The sequence below is a fragment of the Cynocephalus volans genome, chromosome 3 (genome assembly GCF_027409185.1).
Source record: "Cynocephalus volans isolate mCynVol1 chromosome 3, mCynVol1.pri, whole genome shotgun sequence".
Classification (NCBI taxonomy): domain Eukaryota; kingdom Metazoa; phylum Chordata; class Mammalia; order Dermoptera; family Cynocephalidae; genus Cynocephalus; species Cynocephalus volans.
The window spans coordinates 170078214-170097563 of NC_084462.1; the positions used below are offsets into that span (position 1 = coordinate 170078214).

At 49.3% G+C, this 19350-nt stretch overlaps 1 long non-coding RNA gene across 1 annotated transcript; it reads right to left on the reverse strand.

Moving 5' to 3' along the window:
• Positions 1-15249: 15249 nt before the first annotated feature.
• On the reverse strand, positions 15250-19022 carry LOC134371674 (uncharacterized). Its single transcript, XR_010022869.1, has 3 exons — positions 18905-19022; positions 16101-16333; positions 15250-15333 (listed from the first exon to the last, which is right to left on the reverse strand). It is a non-coding gene; the product is annotated as an uncharacterized LOC134371674 (long non-coding RNA).
• Positions 19023-19350: the final 328 nt, after the last annotated feature.

Genomic DNA, 19350 nt, shown 5'->3' on the forward strand with positions numbered 1-19350 from the left:
CAGAATCTACTTCTCTTGCTCTTTGTTTCCTGCTGAGGGAGGAGGAAAGAGATTAAAGAGTGAGAGCATTGTATTCTGATTACTTGTTCTCAGGTTTGTGGTCTACAAAGTCCAGAATTAGAGAATTTCAGAATATTGGAAAACATGGTCTCTACCTTTTGAAGAGCTTTTGCAGACTTTCTTGTAGAAACAACTTTATTAAATACAACTGCCAAGAAGCATGCCAGTGAATAACGTATGCCAACTTAAATACAAAAGAACAGATGCAGACATAGCATAAAAATCGATAAAGCAAGAATAGACAGTTGTAAGAAAAACAAATCCATCATCATAGAGATTTTAATATATTTCTCCCAGTGATTGAGAAACCTGGCAGACAACACAAGATTTGAACCACATAATTAACAAGTTTGGTCTTGTGTATATGTAGAACTTTACATCTAGCAATGAGAGAGTCCACATTAGAGACATTAATAAAATATTAACACCATTATTAACCATAAATTAATAAATAATATAACTATATTATAATTATAAACACAAATATATAATTATATAAAAATGATATTAATAAAACTAACATTAATGAATATTAAGATATTAGAGAATTACGACTGACTCAATATTAGATCATAAGGTAAATCTCTACAAATTTTTTTTAAAAATTCTATCATATTGGCCATGTTATCTGACAGCAATGCAATAAGTAGAAAATCATTCCAAAAATGCAGTGTTAAAAATACCTATTTGTTTTGAAAATAAAAGTTTGCTTCTAATAACACATGGGTCTAAAAAGAAATCATAATTAACATTTATAAAATGTTTAGAGCTGAATGAAAAAATCCTACATTTCAAAACTAGGTTAAAAATAAATAAGCTGAACATCCAGCTTAAGCTAGCAAAAGAGTAGAATAAGCCCAAAGGAAGTAGAAGGGAAGTATCAAAGGTAACCACAGAAATTAATGAAATAGAAAACAAAGACAATAAAAAAGATCAACAAAGACAAAAAAAATGATGCTTTCTCCTATGTTTCATTGATTTTTTTCCCCTTATTGTTACCATTTATATACTGTTTAATTATGATAGCTTTATAATAAAATTTAATTTCTGGTGTTTCAAGTGGAAAAAAAGTTTATTAGACAAACCTCAGGCAGTGCTGATGAAAATAATCTTAAGAATCAAAAGCCAGAGATTTTTTTAAAGTTTATTATAAAAAAATTTGTTATAAAAAATTTGATGTTAGCAAATATGAAAACTTAGGTAAAATGGACAATTTCCTAGAAAATCGACTCAAGAAGAAATAAAAAGTTTAAAACGAACTATTCAAAGAATTGAATCAGAAGTTAAAAATATGTCTGCTTATGGTGGAAGACTGTTAGTCTCACACTGAGTGATGGACTCTTTGTCCCATCCCCTTGAATCTATTTTTTTTCCCCCTTGAATCTAATTGGACACTGTGACTACTTTGACGAATGGAATGCAGTAAAAGTCATGGTCCTGGGCTCAAGCCTTCAGCTGGCTCTTTCTACTTCCATCCTTGGGACTCTCTGGAAGCCCTAATATCTTTATGCTATAGAGGCCACATGTAGATACTTCTCAGGTGGACGGTATCAGGTGGGCCTTGCCCTCCTGCTGTCCCCACCAAGTTTCCAGAGATGCGCGGGAGGCCATCTCAAATCCTCCAGACCGTGTCATTCAGCAGCTACACACCACTGAGTAACCTCGGCTGACCCCACACGGAGTGCAAGAACTGACCAGCTGAACGCTGCCTGAATCCCTCATCCACAAAATCACGAGACAAAATAAAATTGTGGTTGTTATAAGCTACTAATATATGGGGTCATCTGTTTTGAAGTAATAGCTAAAGCGCTACTGAAAACAAAAAAAAATTCTTCCAGAATATAAATAAATAAATAAATAAATAAAAGGATTACACTGTGGCTGTTTAGCTATTCTTGACAAATTCTTCCAGAAAAATAGAAAAAGAGGGATTGTATTAAAATGGATTATCACACCAGATAAGAATACAAGAAGGAAAGAAAATTAGGCTGGTCTTAATTAGGTGCAAAAATACATAAATCTAAATATTCAATTCAGCAGTGTACTAAATAAAATACATCATGACCATATCGGTTTTACCCAAGAATTCAATGATTATTTCGATGGAAGGGAAGTGTTCTGTGGGGGAAGGACAGGCTGAACAGCCAAGCCCACGGAAGGGCGGATGTCCTGAGGCTCAGGCTGCTCCGGAACTGGGGCCTTCCACTCCTCCATCAAGACTCTGCCTCTCCTTCCTCCGTTCTCCCTGCACACTGGCCTTCTCTACAGTAAGGAAATGTGGCCGCTACCACTCCTGAGCTTCACATCCTCCAGTTTCAGCCAGGTAGAGACAGTCTGTTCAGTCCCAGTTCCAACATTTTTGAGGTGGGGAGGGAAGGGACAATTCGGTTAAGGTGCCCACCCTTGGACCAATCAGCTGTACCAGGAGTTGGAATATGGAAAAAAGGACTGTGTATCAGTTTCCTGTGGCTGCTGTAACAAGTTATCACAGGGCTCTTGTCATGGTGGAGGAGAGGGGCATCAAGGAAGACAGGGAGGTCAGTCCTGGAAGGCCAGGGAGTCAAGGCAGGGTTCCAGACCCCAGGGTCTAGGTGGCTTTCATGCCACATTGTCTGGCTGTGTTCGTACAGGGCCCAGCACGTAGAAGACCCTGTACTCATCGGCATTCACTCTCCATTCCCTCCTCTTTCCAGCCCCTGGTAACCACCAACCTGCATTCTGTCTCTAAGGATTTGCCTACTCTGAATATTTCACATAAATGGAATCATACAGTATATGTTTTTTGTGTCCGGCTTCTTTCACTTAGCTCAGTGTTTTCAAGGTTCATCCACATCGGAGCCTATATCAGTACTTTGTTCATTTTTATGGCTGAATAATATTGCACTGTATGGATATACTACATTTTAGTTTATCCATTCATTAGTTGATGGTCATTTGGATTGCTCCCTCTTTTCATCTCCCTTGTTTTGGTCAGCTATGCCTGTATGCTTAGCAGGTCTTTCAATGACCTAAGAAAATGCTGGCTCAGTGTATGTGATGCCACATATCACAAGTGAGAATACACAGGCTTGTGCCCTGGGTTCCCTGCTGGGGGCAATGCTAAGAGTCCAGTCATTGAACTCAGGATGTCTGGGCTTGAGTCCTGGCTCTGCCACTCAGTCTCCCTGGGCCTTGTCTGCTGAATGGATGGGTTGAGAGGCTCTCCTGGAGGCAAGAGACCTTTGCAAGCCAGAAGTTTAGCCCATGTAAAGCTGGTGCTGCTCATTCCCAGACCCACTCAGAGCAGAAAAATCACTAGGCCGAGTGTAACCCAGACTGCTTGGGTCCAAATCTTGGATCCTCTATTTTCAGGACAAGCGATTTAGGTAGGTTGTCAATTTCTGAGCTAGTTTCCCCATCTGGGTCCCTGAGCTGAGCAAGGCTGGGAACTCAGTTTTCCTGCCTCCAAACTTCAGATTCCTTCCTCTGAAATAGTGGAAGGGACACCTTTTTGTTTGTTTTATGGTGGCTGGTTCAGTGATCTAAACCCGCAACCTTGGTGTTATAAGGCTGTGTTCTAACCGACTGAGTAACCAGCCAGCCTGGAAGGGAACAGTTTTATCAAACTGCTGTGGAAAGAGGAGTGACAGCCTCACTAGTGACACTGGCCTGTGTGAGCTCTAAGGGACAATCCTTCACGCAGACATGCGCTCATGCACGCACACACAGGGCAATTGTCAAAATATTTAACAACAGGGAGGCCCCCGTTCCCTTCCACCAACCAGAACACTCTTTTGCTTTCTCTGGAGCAGTGCTGGGAATTAACTCTTCAGTTGGAGGCTTATGGGGAGGTCCCAGGGGTCCAGGGAGGGGCTGGGGCAGTAGGGGAGGGGTACTCAGGGGGTGCTTGGGCCAGTGGCTTTTCTCCAACAGGTAAGGAAGTTTTAGAGTATTTAGACTTTTATGGTCATCCGATGAACACCAGCATTACTCACCTGTGAACACTTGCTCATAAATGGGCACACGCCTACACACACACACACACACACACACACACACACACACACACACACACACACACACACACACACACACACATCCTGCCCAGCACCAGACTTCCTGATCTCCTGCAGTTCATTTTCCTCGAATGAGGCCAGAGCTGGGCTGACTCAGGTGGCAAACTGCCAACTTGCTGAAATTTCCCTCAGCTCTGTCCTGAGAAGCTCAGGGAAAAACCCACTCACATCCTGAAGCCTCACCTGCTCCGGGCGGGCCTGCCAGCCTCCTGGCCCCGGTGTCAGCAGCAGGCAGCCGCGGTTACACCCTGATCTTCCCAAATGCTAAACATGTTTGCAGGGAGAAAACTCCACCCCACCCAGAGTTTCTCCAGGGTCGTCCCGGGGAAGAGGTGGAGTGAGGCTGGTTTTCTCAACATTTGGAGCTGGGAAGGTTCTCTGGGGATAACTGGTCTAGGCTCCCACTTAGCTGAAGAATCTGGTCCCTAACAGAGGAGAACCAACCAAAGTCACACGTGGAGAAGCTGGTAAGACCAGAACAGAACCTGGGCCCCCTGACGGTCGCCCTGGCAGGTCACAAATAACTGGGTTCTACCACTCGGCCTTCTGGTTACCTCCCCACAGTCAAAGTGGCCTAACTGGCCAAGTGTTCTCTTCAAGCTCTGTCCCATGGCCATTCTGGGGGCCTGCCTTTCTCAGCTCCCATCAGAAATTCCCCACCATGTGTCCCGATCTCCCAGATTCATGTGTCAAGTGGGTTAACCTGATCGGCGAGCTGACAAACATGCTGACGCACTTCAATTAATTTCCTCTCCTGGGTATCTGGAGCCATAACTCAATTAAAATTTGTAAGCTTCCGAAGAAGAGATCCTGGTACGTAAGGGGCCCTGTGGGATCCTCTGTGCCCACACAGGTTGTAGCTGTGTGCCCCTGGGCATGTCACGTTCGTTCATTCATTCATCCATTCATTCATTCACTGGAAAGTCGTCCTCAGTGCCACCCATCCACCTTCCCAGGGCCATTTTCCCTGTGCTCCTCTCCCTGTCAACCCCACAGCTCCACTCACCAACCCCTCAACACACTCTGCCAGACTCCCCTGCTGGGCCTCTGCTCCACCTGCACCTCCTGCCTGGGCTGCCTCCCTTCAGAAATCAGCCAAGACGCTGGTTACAAACACAGAATTCCAGCCCCTGCTCCAGAGATTCTGATTAGGTAAGTCCAGAGTTCACAGACAACACACCTAGTCCTTCCAGCCTAGGTTCCCTGTCATGTCCTTGAAGGAGCCAGTGTCCCTTTCTGGATGAGTCTCTGCCTGAAGAGGCATGGCTACAGGCCCTGTCTCAGCCCAACTGTAGATAGTTGGGGATGTGTCTCCCCTCCCAGCCATGCCCTGGACTGTGACCTACTGTGAGGGTGAAAAGAGCCTCAGAGATCATCCCGTCTACTCAAGCATCATTCAGCACCTGCTCTGTAGACCTGTGGCATCAATCACTTAGTCTTCACACTGTTGTGTCCCAGCATGGGGCCTGGCACTGAGCAACCTCAGACAAGGCCTTCCTGGAACAGGTGCCTCCAGGCCCTGGCAACAGAACTCCCGAGAGTCCCTAACCCCGGGACACACGGATCCATGAAGATCACTTTCATTTAGTAGGGAGTCTTCTCAGGAGCCTACAACACAGAATGTCTGAATTGACAGTGATAATTTTCAAAGATCGGTGTTGTCACAGCAGTGGGGACAAAGTTCCCGAGAGCAGAGGGTGCACACATGGACACACGGACCAAGGCTTCGCCCCTGGGCATCCTGGAGGTATGCTGAGGACTGAGGCACTCAGCGCTGAGCCCCAGGTCAAAGCAAAGTATTCCAGGCTCCCCTTCTCGACTCCACCCTCTGCAGTCCTTCCCCCCCCCCCCCCCCCCCCCGGACTTTGGCCTTTAAAAGCCTGCTCTTAAGGGCAGACAGAATATTCATCTCCACCCTCTGCCCACCCTCTGGGGCAAACACGGTATCGGAGAAGAGAAGCTGTCTCTTCTCTACTCAGTGTCCTCCAGTGGATCCCTTTCTTGTCCCTCCTTCAAGGACCCACATGTCCTGGCCCCAGCCTCCTTTTTGGTCTTTTTCCTATTCCCCTTACCTGTCACTTGCTCTGCCTTGTTGCTTTTCATACCCCCCAAACATGCTGTTGCCTCAGAGCCATTGCCTTTGCTGTTCACTCTGTCTAGAATGCTGTTCCTTCCACACAGCCAGATGGCTCCTTCTCCCATGTCCTTCCAGTCTCTCTCACGCCCAAAACATGGGTGCATTGTCAAGCCTTGTACGCCCTGTGCCTCTGCAGGGTGGGAAGTGTGTCTTTTTCACTGACAATTGCTTAGACCTTTCAAAAGTTCTTCCTTATATTGAACTCAAACTTACTCTCTGGAAACACCGCCCATTACTTCTTCCCTGGCTTCTCTGGCCTGCTTCTAGACGCTTGACCCAAAGTACTCTCTACCTGCCACCCTGGCCCACAGGCTGGTACTTGCCAAGAGACTTCATGGCATCGGCTGCAGGAAGCACTAGGGGTGTGTAATGTGGCTCTGGGTGCCCGGAAGGCCAGATGTCTGCAGGGCCTCAGCCTCCTGCTCTCCAGGAGGACCATCTCTACCCCCAGTGCGCTAGGCTGGGAGCTTCTCAGAGGCCAGGGCTGGTCCCATAATTTCTTCTTCACAGAGCCTGGTGTAGGAGCAGGCTCTGAGCAGGCAAGTCGGGATGCAGCAAGGCCACGAGACCCCTTGGGAGTGTCCTGACTGAACAGGAGCACTGGGGACAGGTTTGGGAACTTGCCAGGAGCTGAGGATGTCGGGTGTGGAAAAGTGCTCCTGGACACTGCTGGGCAGCGGGGCCACAGGAGCCTGCTGTGCTCGCTCTCAGCCCTTCTCTGCAGCGCTGTGACCGGGGCCTGCGCTGTGTCCGCTGTATCGGTGGGCTCCCCTGCCCGCTGGCTTCCAGGTAGAGGTGGCCAAAGGGAGGCACCGCAGGTGACTGAGGGCAGAGGAGAGCGAGGCCAGGTATTTACTGCCCCATCGCCGCGGGGCCCTGAGTTAGCAGCTGCGTCCCTCATTGAGGGTCACAGCCTCTGCGGGGCTGCCCTTCCTGCAGCTCAGGCATAGGGGCTGCTGCTGTGTGTTGCCCTGGGGAGCTTCAGCATCCCGTGTTGGTCTCCTCAACCCTGCCCACATTGTGTAGATGGTCACAGTTCTGGTGCAGCACGCCCTCTGTCCCCTGCCTGCCAGGACCCTGGCTGACATACCCACAATGTCAGGACTGAGAATTGACAGACACCATTTTAGAGGATGAGGAGAAGGGACCTAAAGCAGAAAGTATCATAACTGGGACTCTGGGGACTCAGTCTGGGAAGCCATGAGCAAAACAGAGGCTCAACCTTGAATAGGCCCCACTGGGGAGTGAGACTTGTGAGCCCAGCAGTTTCCCAGATACAGCTGGGGCCCTGGGGCTGAGGCTGCAGATCCAGCTGAGCCCAGAGAACAGTGAGGGTGACCCTGGCCTGGCTCCCTGGAGGAAGAACCCAAGACAAACCTCTCCAAGCCTGGGCAGTGGGGGTGTCTGAGCTGCAGACAGTGTTCCAAGAAGGCTGAGGCAGGCTGAGCCCCCAGGCCCACTCCCTTCGCCCCTGCGCCTCCTGTGACCTGCAGGGAATCCTCCTGGGCTTCTAGCATGCAGCACGTAGACTCCTTGCAGCTTGATGGAATCATCCTCGGAGACATGGGAATGGGAGTGGGGTCCACGTGGGGTTGTTCAAGCTCCAGCCTTCCTCCCTATCGGTGGTGGGATCCCGGGGGGCAGCTCATTACCGCTGGGGCTGCGGCTTGCCCGCTTCCTGTGCTTGGACTTTGGGACTTTGATTCAAGCCTACTTGAGAAGCTACAGAGAGCTGCCTTGGCTTCTCCAGAACATTGGAAAGAACAAAGAAGCAAACTTATCAGTTACCATGGAAACCACCCCAAATCTAAAAGACTAAAACAACAGTTTAATATCTCAAAAATCCTTGTGTACGTGTGTGGTGGTTTTCTTTCCTCTTAAAAACACACACTCCCATACAAATCCCATTATACCACATTAGTCTGATGAGACACAGGTCTGGGACGAGAAAAGGATTCGGGATCTTAGGGGGCCATGTGGCTCATGGAGCGCCCAGAATTAGTTTTAGAGGTTTAGATTAAAACACGGATAAATATTTGAAATTCAGAAGGTCTAAATCCTCAGTCTCCACTGCAGATGAAAACAAGGTAAAAGCTTTTTGCTGGATTAAAGGGAGAGAGGATATGAGGATGGGGGAGGGGCAGAAGAAGCTCGCTGGGCACAGGTGTCAGGCGAGGGCTGGGAGCCCCTGTTCTCTCCCAAACCCCATTTCAGGCTCAGCCATCACTCCAGCCCTACCCTGTCCTGTCACCCGCTCCGTCTGCAGGGTCTGAGATGGGAGGGCTGGAAACAAGACGTCCCCAGGATTGCATGGAGCTGCTGTGGGTGCGTGGAGACTGAGCTCACTTTCTGTTTAATGAAGGCCATTGAGCTACTGCCTGAATGCTGGGTCCCTATGAGTCCCCTGTGAGTCCAGGTCTTGCCTCCTAAGGTGTGGTGCTCACCCTAAGGACACTGCCCTGGGGGGACCCCTGCGGGTGGGACAAGTCTCTGGGGCTGACATGATGCAATCTTCTGGGAATGGTTACCTGACTGTCCACAGGAAACAACCATCCTCCAGGCTCAGCCACGTGGTTTGTACAGGACTTCATCCCACCCCCAGGTCCAGGGATTGGTACAGGATAGGCAAGGGACCCAGTTTACGTGAGCGGCCTGCGATTAGTTGCTGACTTGGAGCTGGCCAGAGAGACCACCATCGTCCCCTCTGGACTTGGGCCTGAAGCATGAGTTTTATGGCAACCGTCATGGGCCCAGGAAGGGGAAGACTTGCTAGAGAAAGGAGCCAAGGCGGAGAAAACAGCCATGAGACCAGATGATCCTGGATTAAGCTTTGTCTGAAGCCCAGTACTCTCCTCCCCACCCCCAAATGTCTCAGTGATATGAGCCAGTACGTTCTCTTTTGTGTTTAAGCTAGTTCGAGTTGGTTTTTCCATCATCTCCTCCTGAAAAAATTCTAGCTGGGGCAACTGCCCTCACCCCTGGGCCTGGCATTCCAGGCTTTTTGCTGCTTGCATCCCTCCCCTTCTTTCTTTGTCCTCACCACTGCTCTGTGCTGTTCCCCACTCAGCACACTGACCCAGTCAGCCTTTTCTAAACACACGGCAGGCAGTCCGCCCTCCAGATGTGGCTCACAGCACTCCCCCTGCCAGGCGTGCCTGCCCTACTTACCTAAGTGTGACTTCCCTAGTACTAAGTTTTACTTATCTAAGTAGCTACTTGTCTTCCAAGGCCATTCTCCCTTTTCCAGGGAGCATTCCTCGGAAATCTCCTCCCGTCCTCTGCCCTGACTGCTCAGGTCTCTCATCTGACCCTGACAAAATACACCTGGCTCCCCAGGTGGTTCATGACCCCAGTTACATCCCTTGGCTTAGTCCAGTATCTTCCTAGAACCTACTCCTATTCCACAGAACCAGTCCAGCAAGTGTGCTGTGCCTATAGGCACCTGTCCCCAGGCCCTGACCTTGCCCTGTTTGGAAAGGGGATGAAATATTTCATAAACATTTCTTCATTTACACCCCACAACAGCCCTGCGAAGTACAAGATTTTCACCCCACTTTAAGAACAGGACCTTGAGGCTCAGAGCAGTTTAGTGACGTATCCAGGGTCACACATCCCTGCAATAGCAGGTCTGAGACCTCAAGCCCAGGTCTACTGATTTTACCTACTGTGTTCCCTTGTTCACTCCTCCAATGAGAAATGGATCTGCCTGTCAGTGTGGGCCCTGGTGGATGTGTGGGCATCTCTCCTTGGCCCTGCTGAGCTCAGGGTGGCACCTGTTACCTCCCGGCCTGCCTGGTATTTTTCCATCATGGATCCAGCAGGCCGGTGGCCAGGGGGCTATGGATTCTGAGCAGCCAGAGAGGCAGGCCAGCCTCATCCCAATGATGTCAAATCCCAGAGGCTTCACCAAGGGGGTTGTGCCTCTCCAGATGAACAACATAAATTCATGGAAATGTTTTCACAAGGGCGTTTTTCTTTTGCTGGCCTCCATTTCCTTGAAAAACACAGACTTGGAGGTAAACAGCCTTCACTGCTGCAAGGGAGCAAATACAGACTTCCTTCCACATCCCCCCCATCCCCCTACAGCTTGCTTCCTCTGCCCTTCCTTCCAGCACCATCCAATGTCCCGCGGAGAGGTCTGAGAGCACCTGGCTCCAGGGATGGAGGGTGCCCCACAGAGACAAGCCACTGGGACACCTGGAGCCCCAGATGCTTCCATCTCCTCAGCAGTTGGTGTACCCACGTGACTCCTGCCCTCTGCCTCTGCCACCCACTCCCCCCAAGCCCGATGCCCTGGAGAAGCAAAAGTGGGGGCATTGCTGGAAGGAAGGATGTTGTTAGGTGAAAATGCAGGCTCGATCCTGATGGAGAAAAACAATCCGTGGGCTTGAAACTGTGCTTTCTTCTTTCTTCTAGACCCTGGAATTTACTTGTAAACAACACATTGTCAGCTCAATTTTCAGCTTCTTGAAATTAAACACGCTGATAGGAAGGGTTTGTATGAACATCCCTAACTGCGGAGATTACTATTTATTTATGCTTTACATTTTATACTTGCAAAATGCTTCAAAATAGGTTTCATTTTGTGTTTGAGATTTTTTTCCCCCACAAGATCCTAGTGGGGATGCGTCCTTCTGGTGATTCGTGGGTACAGACTGGAGGAAAACATCGGTGGCATGTCCTGCCCTCGGTCATCTGCAAGGCAGAGATTGCCTAGCACCTGGGCAGATGGGACCATGGGTCGTAATTCTTCTCTCCCCTGTGCCTGTGTCACACACCCACGCTCTTGCTGTAGCGTCAGAGAGGCAGAGTAGATTTCCCCATCCCACTGACATTGAGCTGGTCATGTGACTTGTTTGACCAATGTCAAGTGGACAGAAAGACAGTACACCAGTTCTCAGCCTGGGCTGGAAGAGGCTGTATGTGTTTCCATTTGTCCTTTGTACTTCTGCCATCTCTGTGAAGACTGTTTCCCCTGTGACCCCTTTATCCTGAGCCTCAGAGTGGACACATAGGGAAGAGTCTCACCCCTGTTGACCTGCAGATCCCTGAGTGAGGATAAGGACAGCTATTATAATTCTCTGAGTCTGTGGGTGTTTGTTACACAGCATATCATAGCAATAGCTGACTGATACATACAAATACGCAGCAGAAGTTCTGTACATAGTAGGTGATTGGTAAATGGCACTGTCCCTGCCACATTATTTCCTCCAAATTTACTGAGCATCTTTCTTTTTTTTGGCCAGGCACTATGATGTTAGGTGCTGGGCCTACAAATAATAACAAAAATTAATAAAATAATAACTAACATTTATGAAGCACATACTGAGTTCCAGGCATCATACTTAGTCTTATTTCATTCTTCCATCATGCCTTTGGAGAAAATGAGGAAACTGAGGCTTTGAGAGTGTAAACAACCTGTGCCAGATCACATGGCTGGAACTACCCAGCCCCTGACCTCAGGAAGCTCACAGTCTGGCAAAAACGGGCATGTTAATGGTAAACACTCATGCACGCCTGCCTGTGTGACTGGACTGATGATTACTACTGTCCAGGTATGGATCCTGTAGCAAGGCAGCAAAAGGCAAACTGGCAGTTTGGTAGGAAAATCTGCTTTTCTCCCGTCTGCAGGCAGAGCCCTTGGAGCTGAAGCCCGTTAGGAAGTCAGAGGACAGTGAGGTTACGATCTGGCACCAAACTGCATGAAGGCGAACATGTCAGGAACCTGCAGAGGCTTGGGAAAGCCCTTTCTCCTGAGTTGTAAAAGCTTAAACTGGGTTTCTGTAGTTCTGGGTCCACATGATCCACATGCATGTTGTGTGACCTTGGATCCATCCCTTGTCCTCCTCACCTGTAAAATGGGCTGGAGAATGCAGTTGAGTGATCTCTATGGTGGCTTCCAGTTCAGAGGTGCTGGAGCCCTGGGTCCCTGCTTTGGAAGGAAGATGTCTTACTTTCTCTTCCTTCTTGTCAACTGCAAGGGCGAGAGGAGTGGGGTGGGATAGTGGCAGGGTGGACATGACCTTTTAGTAATTGCATTCAAAGCAGTACAAACAGTGTGTCTTGTGTGTCTCCCCATAGAGTGACGTTTGTTTTATCTGATTAGAAATCATGTTTCTGGGCCCTTTCTTCTGAAAATTGAGCTGGCAGTAAAGGCTATGGAGCAGGATTTTAGCAAAATCATATGGAGGGTGTGTGTGTGTGTGTGTGTGTGTGTGTGTGTGTGTGTGTGTGTGTGTGTGTGTGTGTGTGTTGTGGGGGTGCCATGCTGTTCTGTGGGTTGGGTTTAGTTTTTCAAAGGGAATGGTCACAAACACAACAATAGCTACCATTTATTGAGCAGCTATTATGAGCCAGACACTTGCATGGTCTCAATCAATCCTCATAATAGCTCTGAGAAGGGGGTGCTAGGATTCCTACATTTTACAAACAAGAAAACTGGGGCCCCCTTAGTGCACCCAGCCCTTTTAGTCCTATTCTAGAAACTAAGAGAAGGCAGCAAGTTAAGGTGACCCTATGAGGGACAACCTCCAATCTCAGTGAAGTTTTACTGACATTAATTTGCACTTTTACCTCTTGCAAATTACTTGTCATACACCTCACAAGCAATCTCACCCGAGACACTGATGTGGACGGGGTACGCCTGATGCAAGAAAACTTTGGTTTGGGTTCTTGTTTTTCTTTTTAACGTTCATGCTTTAGACACATCCCCTACAACTCTTCTGTCCTATCTTTGTCTCCATCCTCATAATTGTTCCAGTCTCTCTCTGCGTCTCCCTGGATGCTCTGTTTCTCTATGGGCTCTGTCCGTCTGTCTGTCTCTCTGGGTCACATCTCTTTCCCTTTCTGTCTCTCTGATGCTCTCCCCTCATTATTTATTAACAGTAACAGAGCCTGGCTGCTCTGAATTCACAGTTACCACCCCCTTGCTAATTACACCACTTCAACCAATAGACCAAAAATCACGTGGGAAGAGGCTCCCTTGTGCAAATTTCAGGGCAAGGCCTCTGACCCCATTATTACCCTCTCCTCTCTCCCTAGGAACAGGAGGGGGCATTAGTCGTGGGTATCTCCATGGCAAGCATTAACAGGACCCTGGCAGCCACTGGAGGCCTCTGAGCCTCGATCCTGCTCTGGACGCCATCCAATGCCACAGAGAACTAAAATATCCCCTGGCCAAGGCAGGGTGTCATAGTGACCCTAGCACTAAGACACAAAACAATTTCCCCTCAACATTCACAGGATCTTCCCAGCAGCACTGTGAGGGAGGCCACTGTTGTCCCTGTCCCACAGATGGGGAAACTGAGGGCCAGGATGGCAAGTTCAGGGACTCACCAGAGGTCACACAGCCAGTTCAGAGCAGAGTCAAGACTCCAATCAGGACTATTGACCTCAAGCCCCAATGCCCCTGCCCTGAGACCCGTCAGGATGGAAGCTTCAGGAAAATAACGGGATGTTGGTGGAGAGGGACCAGGAGGAGCAGGATGCTTAGAATTTTGACGTTTTCCCGCGGGGGACCTCCTCTATTTCTGTGCGCTGAAGTGAAGAAAAGTTGGACCACTCCCTGGAGACTCCTCCCTTGGAGGGCGTAGGGTACCCGAGGCAGGAGGGGGCCGCGGCTGCTGGGTGAATTCCTCACACTGTTCCCTACTCCCACGAGGCTGGGACGGGCCCAGGACGGGCCCTTGGGCTCTGGATAGAGCCGATGAAGCCAGCAAGCCACAGTGCCCAGCTGCACGTGACTGTTGAGTTCCTCTTTGTCATCCAGGGGCTTCTAAGAAAGTCTTCATTCCAGGCTTCTGTCTGATCTTGGCTGGGCAAAGGGGAAGGGAGGGGAATTTAGGAGGAATAGGAAGTAGCTCCTGTCCCCGAGCGGCATGGTGCTCGCACGGCAATTAGTGAGGACACCCTGAGGAGGGCCTGGGTGCTCTATACAGCTCAACAACTGGAGCTATAGAGGCCGGGCACTGTCCCCTATGGAGACTCGGCCTTCACTGCCAGCTCTGAAGGGTCAGGGTGAGATTTTATTTAGGAACAATCCATCGCTATCCATTCTGGGATCCACCAGTGGTTTAGGGAAGCAGGCCCACCTCACCTGGCCTGCCTCACAGGCTGCACACTGCACAACTCCAGGACGTCACTCCCATTGCGCAGTGCACAACCTACACTCCCCTATATGGGAGAGAGAGGCGCCTGATTTCAAGACAAAAACAGCCCAGCAGATCTTGGCTCTGGGGACTGAAAGGCTGGTCTTGGTCCACTTTAGTGAACAACTCAATTTCAGATTGAACTAGCACATACTGAGCTCCTATCATGTGCCAAGCTCACAGTAGGCGATCTTTCTTGTTTAAACCTCTCCACCTCCCAGTGCTATCTCTGCCATATTTTGAGTTAGAAAGAAATTTACTTGCCTTATTGAGGGAATGACCACATTTATATTCCCAGTGGCAGATGGCTCATTTTCAAAACTTTAGTCAGTTTTACACTCAAGTCTGTCTGGCTTGCAATGTAGTCTGTCTTTGTCCCTTTGAGAATGGTTGGAGCATTTGGATTGCTACCCAAGAGCTTCTAGGGCTCTGTTGATGTCCCTTCTCACCCTGGTGACCCACAGGCTTCCAGGCAGTCACTCAAAGGATCTCTGGGCACATGGCTTTTAGCCAGCCTAGGATGAGACAGTGATTCTGGGAGGTTCTCCAGCATTAGGGGCTGGGCTAGGGAGGTTGGGGGGCACCCAAGTGAGAAACAGGTCCCCAGCCCATCCCCACTTCTTTCAGGGAAACTTTGCCCTCTGACCTTCAGCTGAGACTTGGGACCCTCCTTCCCACTCATGCCTGCCTGCTGGAGTTGCCTGCAGAACTGGAAAGAACCTGGGTCTTGGCGTTAGAACTAGGTTCAACACCTACCCTTCTTGCTTGCTAGTTGTGGACCTTGGTGTATTAGTCCATTTGTGTTGCTATAACAGAAATACCTGAGACTGGGTATATAGGAAGAACAGACGTTTATTTGGCTTATGATTCTGGGACAGCTGCATCTGGCACGGGCCTCAGGCTGCTTCTACTCATGATGGAAAGTGGCAGGTAGCTGGCGGGTACAAGAAGATCACATGGTAAGAGGAAGCAAGAGAGAAACAGAGAAGGTGCCAGGGTCCTATAAACAACCAGCTCTCGCAGGAACTAATAGAGTGAGATCTCACTCATTATTTCCCCCTCCCCCAGGGAGAGCATTAATCCATTCATGAGGGATCCACCCCCATGACTCAATCAGTTTCCAACACTGCCATATTGGAGATCAAATTTCCATATGAGTTTTGAAGGGGACAACACATCCAAACTCTTTCACTTGGGTAAATTTCTTGCAGTTTGCTTATATGTGAAATGGGGATTATAATACACGCTGTATTATTTTGTGAGGTTTACATGAATAAAAGGTACCATTTATTGAGTACCTACTGTTTAGCAGGTCTGTGGAGGACTTGGCATCTGTTAGCTCATGTGACCTGTACCTGGCACAAAGTAGGTCCCTACTATTTGCTGAATGAATGAACAAAGACCTCCTCCCAGCGGGTGGGGGAATCATGTGGGTGCAACTTGGGCAGTCACACTTAGAGGGACCCACACTTGGTTTGATGCTCTGTTGTCACCATCTTGTGATGTTTAATAACTTTTGAACAGGGCCCACACTTTTCATTTTGCATTGGGACCTGCAAATTGTGCAGCTGGTCCTGCCTCTTCATATGCCCTGTGGGGCATACCTATTCTACAGATGCATAAACTGAGGCTTGGAGAGGGGAAAGGACAGGCACAAAGTTACCCAACCTCTGAACTGCAGAACAGGGTCCAGGCACAGACCTTCATTGGATGGATCCAGTTTCACTGGGGCAGTGGCCCTGCTGCTGTGGCCTCATGCCAGGGCTGGGCCTGGTGGTGGACAGGTTCCAGGTCCACGAACATGAATGGCCTTTCCCTCTGGCTCTCAGAGGCTAGGGATTTGGAGGATCTCACCAGTCTTTCAGAAAACTTCCAGTTTTTAACAAAGCCACGAAAATAGAGGTCAGTCCACCCACTCTTGTTTCTTTCTTGTTCTGGAAGGCAAGTGAGAGGGAAACAGGGAAGAAACAACAATGAACAAATGTCATGGAGGGTCAGTGGTATGTCCCTCACCAGTCTGGGTGAGGTGAGGAGGACACAGACCAATGTCAGGAGAGAACAGACCCCTGCCCAGGCCTGGGGCCTCTGGATGGCTGAGTGTCCACAGCTCTCTGACCCATGCTGAAAATTAAAACTGTGGAACAATTGGTCTCCACCACCTAGAACAAAGGGAGGCTGGTGAACCTTAGTCACTGCTAATATCTAGCAAATTACAGGCCTTAGGAGCAGGGCTGCTGGTAAAGTTTCTGGCTGCTCCAAGCTGGAGGCAATTTATTCAAAGGGAAATAAGGCCATATCTGCTGAGGTGACAAGGAGACAGGGAGCCTTTTGCATGCTCATAATGTGAGCTGGAACCTTAGATTCACCTGCAGTGGATCCAGTGACCTCCCCTGCCCAGTTTTTATGCCTCAGGAGTGGTTTGCAGAAGGATGCTCAGAAGGGCTGATGTGAGCGGAGTGTGTGTGTTCTTTAAAAAATAATAAAGCCTTCTATGGCTCTGAAGGCTGAGCACCTCCGAAAGGAATCGTGGGCGAGAGGAAATTGCAAATGTTTTTTTCAGCCTGAGATGGAGGGTGTTGGAACAGGCCCCAAAGGAGGGAAAACGCTCTGTGAGTTCTTCCCTTCAAGGTGGCTGGATTCACACACACCCTCCAGCAGCTCAAGGCAAGAATGGGACATCAGGGCCCAGGAAAGCACGCACCTGGGGCCTGCAACCCCTGAGAGGGCAGGAGGAGAGCAGGAGAGGATGTCTTTGTCTTCGTGGGTCTCAGTTTGCCCCTCAGTAAAATGGAACATGGAAGCTAGAATAGTCCCTTCTGATTTGAATGTTTTGGATTATGAACATAGAGAAGGACAGGCAGGATGAGGAGGTTATTCACGAGCTCTGATATGTGGACAGCACTTTACAGTTTACAAGACTCCTTAAATCCATTGTCCATTTTTTCACTTTCATCATCATTATTATAGCAGACAGATGGAAAAAGACATAAACAAGTGTAAAGTGTTATGAATAACTGTAATTGTAATAATTATAAAGCAAATACCTGTGTAACCAACAGCGCAGGTCAAGAGGAATGACAGCACGTCACCCTCCCCACGTGGCTCTTCCCACTCACACTGTCCCGTTTCCTAAAGGCACTCACGGCTTTGCTTTTATGAAGATCTTTTCCTTCTTTTCAAAATAGTTTTGCACCATGTATGCATCCCTAAATAATAAAGTTTAGTCTTGCCTGTTACTGGAACTGGATACAAATTGACTCATATAATACATATTATTTGTGTTCAGCTTCTTTTACTCAAAATCATGGTTGTGACATCTGGCTGTGTTCCAGATGGAAAAATGGAGCCCCAGAGAAGTTAAAGGACACACCAAATGTCACATAACTAGTCACAGCAAAGCTGGGCATGAAGCCACACCTCCTGCTCACTACACAGAGTGACCAGCTGCGGTGGTGACTTCCCTTTCCAGCCATGTGGCAGACTAGGTCACCTGAGAACAAGAGAGGTGTCCCCTAGAGCTGAGCCAAGGTCACAGGCACCAGACCAGGAGCCTCTGTCCCCTCTGTCTCTGTGGTGGGGTCCTGTCCCTGGAATCATTCTCACATTGAGACTATAAACATGGTGAAGAGGTAATTCCCCAAAAGGAAAATTTTTTTAAAAGATTAAAAAATGAGGGGATGGGACTGGGTGAGATCCACGGTCCTGTCCCATTCCACCATCAGAATGCTTGACGGTCTTCTCTACTAACTTCATTGCAGTCTGGGTCACACAGGGCAACAGAACAAACCTTACAAAAAACAAGCAGCTCTGTAAAAGACGAGCCTGTCAGTCTAACCTGATTTCCTTCCTTGAGATCATGAGATTAGGAGAGAACAGCCAGGCGGGGGGCACATCCTGCCTAGCGGTTTCTGGAGAGCAGCTGCTGTGAGCGAGCGGGTCCCCTGAAGCCTCCCTGAGCCTGTGCCTCTCTGAAGCCAGCACGCCTGCTGCGCACGTCTAATGCTGAGTGCGCTCGCCTCACCTCCTCTGACCACCCCCCCCACCCCCCAGCGCGGTGCCTGACTTGTAGTCGGAGTCAGAAATGCCAGTGGAGATGGGTGAAGACAGGCCTCGCTCACCCTGTCCCCGTTGGTAACACTGGGTTGTCATATGTGGTCTCCACCCATGCACAGTCGGGTACCCAACGCTTTTGTGTGCCTGCCTAAGCAGAAAAGCAAAAGTGACCCAGAGATGATGGCACTTAAGAGCCACCTGGTCATTGTTGGAAACAAACAAGGCCCCGGGGTCAGAGAGGGGAGAAGTTGGCACCAACCCTGGGGTTAAGCTCTGAGTGGCAGAATCGGGGAGTTGCAATGGTACTTAGAGCCCTCGGCCACCCCCTCTCTGGACACACGATGAAGCTGAGGCTTGGAGCAGCTGGCCCGAGTTCACATCGCTGGTGTGATGGTGAGGCTGCGATTCAAAGTGGACCTCATGAAAGCAAGTCTGATGCTCCACCCACTTACCCGCACTGCCTTCTCATCTGGTACCTGCTCAGGAAGCCGTGCGCTCTGACAGAAAGGGCCTGGCACCTGGAAGGCCCCCAACTTCAATGCCAACAAACACGAGGCTCAGAAGCAGGACCATGAGCTCACCCCATTCTCTAAGGGAACCCCTCGTGACGGTGACTCAGCAGCAGCTACATTCTCTGAGTTCTCAGAACTCCTCCACCCAGACATGGAGGGCCCAGGAGCAGGACCAGCCAGGAGGGACACAGCCCGTCATGGCTGCAGCTGCTGCAGCTATCGGGCCCCACCTTGGCAGCCTGCGCTGTCTCTCCAGATGGCAGACTTATCCTGAGCTCTGCGCTCTCTCCCCCAGCTCCTGGACACAGTGGTACAAATAGAATGCTCATTGCATGTGCATTACAATGCTCATTACACGTGAGTTCTTTCACACTTCACAATAACCC